The 2,500-nt window shown below is 36.9% G+C and overlaps 1 long non-coding RNA gene across 1 annotated transcript in view; it reads right to left on the bottom strand.

The window, feature by feature from the left end:
• Window positions 1-28: 28 nt before the first annotated feature.
• Window positions 29-2,500, bottom strand: part of LOC113057493 (uncharacterized) — a 3,179-nt gene continuing 707 nt past the window's right edge. Inside the window, exons 2-3 of the long non-coding RNA XR_003277829.1 lie at window positions 1,164-1,234; window positions 29-584 (exon numbers count right to left, since the gene is read on the bottom strand). This is a non-coding gene — a long non-coding RNA (uncharacterized LOC113057493). The remainder of the gene's footprint in view (window positions 585-1,163; window positions 1,235-2,500) is intronic.

Raw genomic sequence — 2,500 nt, 5'->3', positions numbered from 1 at the left:
TAGTAAATATTATTCTTTAGTACTTCTTAAGATAAAATAATCTGAGTGTACTCAACTGGACTATTTTGGGACACCATGAATATGAATTAAATCTTTTCTGTATCTCTTTATTTAAAATGTATTCAGTCAGCACTTGTAGTACACTTGAACCCATCTGTCATACTCAAGTACACTCAAGTGTAGCTATACTACAAGTGCTGACTGAACACAGAAGTATACATTAGTTAGAGTAGGTTTAACGAATGTTAGTTATATTAACTCCTATTTTTCTGAAAAATAAAAAAAGGTTAGTAAACATTGTGATTGCATCTTTTGAACCTGACTAAACATATTAACACACAATGTTTCTGTGGACAGATTCCCTGTTTATCATGTAAAAATCCTGATGTTATGGTTTGAGAGTCTGTGAGATTGGTCCAGTATGTCGATGAGTGGCTTGTCCAGCAGGGGGCTCCACTCAGGGGCCTCCACAGCATCCAGCAGAAGAGCCAGCTCCGCCTCCAGCTCCTGAAGAGAGTCCTCCACCCGCTCAAGTCACACAGTAAGATATACACCTAGAACTTTGAGGACAGAACATTTCAAACCTGCAGAATGAAAACTCGGGATTTAGAGGGAAAAAAAAAATGACATTTCCAAAAACTCGCAAACTGAAGGACAAAAAGTCATACATTTCAATATATAAACAGAGAATTAAATGGGGGAAACAGAAATTCAGATTTGAGACGAAAAAAAAGTGACAAATTTGCAAGATGTAATCTCAACATTTAGAGGATGAAAGGGTCAACACAAAAATAAACTCAAAATTTAGAAAGGAAAAAGTTTTAGATTTGCTAGATATAAACTTGCAACAAGAAAAGAATAGAGGGCACAAAAGTCAAGAAACTACAAGATATACACTCAGAATTTAGAAGACAAAAATCACACATTTGCAAAATTTTATCAGACTTTAAAGGACAAAAAAAGTCCAACACTAAAAGACATAAACGTAGAATTTAGATGGAAAAAAAGCAATACATCTGCAAGATATAAACTCAGAATTCAGAAGGGAAAAATGTCAGAATGGAGAAAGTCTCAAGTTAACTCCAGAAGTGAGAGACGAGACAGATGAACTGAGCTTTAGACTGACTCTGAGTCTGATTAAACACTGATGAAACTGAGCTCACCTTCTCTACTGCGTCCATCTGCTCATGAAGAGCGTTCTGATCCCGACAGACGTTTGAGCTGCTGCTCGTCTCTGTCACACACACACACACACACACACAGAGAGAGAGAGAGAGAGAGAGAGAGAGAGAGAGATCTACTGTTAATACATGAATTACTGTCACTGCATTAAACATCACTCACACAGCTACACTGCTAGAAACTGATCAGAGATTCACCTCAAACATCAATAGAATCATCTGGATCATATGTATACAACAATATCTCTCACACTCACACACACACACACACGTGTCTCACACAGCTCTCACAGGAGTGTTTCATGAGTTTTCCCGCAGGATTCCCACCTCTCTGATGTTTCTGCATTAGACCCCCTGTCATGAGCAGTGTTTTAATGGATGCTCTCTGTTAAACACACTTCTCCATCAGCATCCAGCAGACGTTACTTCATCTGCTGCTCCAGGTTCACAGATCTGAGCTGCTCATGACTCACAGACAGCACAGAAATCACCAGGAGAGAGAGAGAGAGATGTACAGAGCACTTAGGCCTTCTTCACTTTTGTTCAATGTTGTTATGTTGCAGCCTGATACTACAATTGTTTAAATTTAGGTAAGAGTGAGATCATGTTCACACACAACACTCTGCATTTACTCCTGATTTGTCTCCATGGCAACACCAGAGCTGTCACTCAACACATGGAAACAAATTAACTGGCGTAAAAAAGTAACTCAGATATTTCCTTCTACATTAAAAAGTAAAACCTTACTTTACTAGCCACTTCAAAAAAGCAATCGGATTATAGAATTCATTTTATTTGTAATGCATTACCCCCAACACTGTTCTGGACTGAATGTCAACATGCATTTACTCATCTCACTTACACAAAAACAGATTCAGTGTTCCTCAAAATCAGTCAAAACTCAGAATATGAGGCAAACCTGCAATAATTAAATATGTTAAATAACACAAATATCCCATATATATTTTTTTATCAGAGGCTTATTCATTTCACTTTTGGTGTGAAAGGGCTTTTACATTTGCAGAAAATATAATCTTTCTCATATAAAAAGAGTAACGTAATGAATTATTTTCCAAAAAATGTAACTTAAGTAAAGCAATTACAGTATTTAATTTTTTTCTATTGTAATGCATTCATTTTAAAAGTAATTTACCCAAACACTGATTCCATGTCAGTCGTTCCATCCATCTCACAAACCTACAGATGCACACTATAATAATAATACAGACTGCAGAACACCGCTGCATCTTCAAGTCCACTATTCTAGAACAACACACTGATTCTGAACACAATCTCAAAACTCTTTCATCGTCTCGCCT

This window comes from Carassius auratus, chromosome 38, assembly GCF_003368295.1.
Source record: "Carassius auratus strain Wakin chromosome 38, ASM336829v1, whole genome shotgun sequence".
NCBI lineage: Eukaryota > Metazoa > Chordata > Actinopteri > Cypriniformes > Cyprinidae > Carassius > Carassius auratus.
The sequence above is the reverse complement of the archived record's forward strand: the minus strand, read 5'-3'. Positions and strand labels throughout refer to the sequence as shown.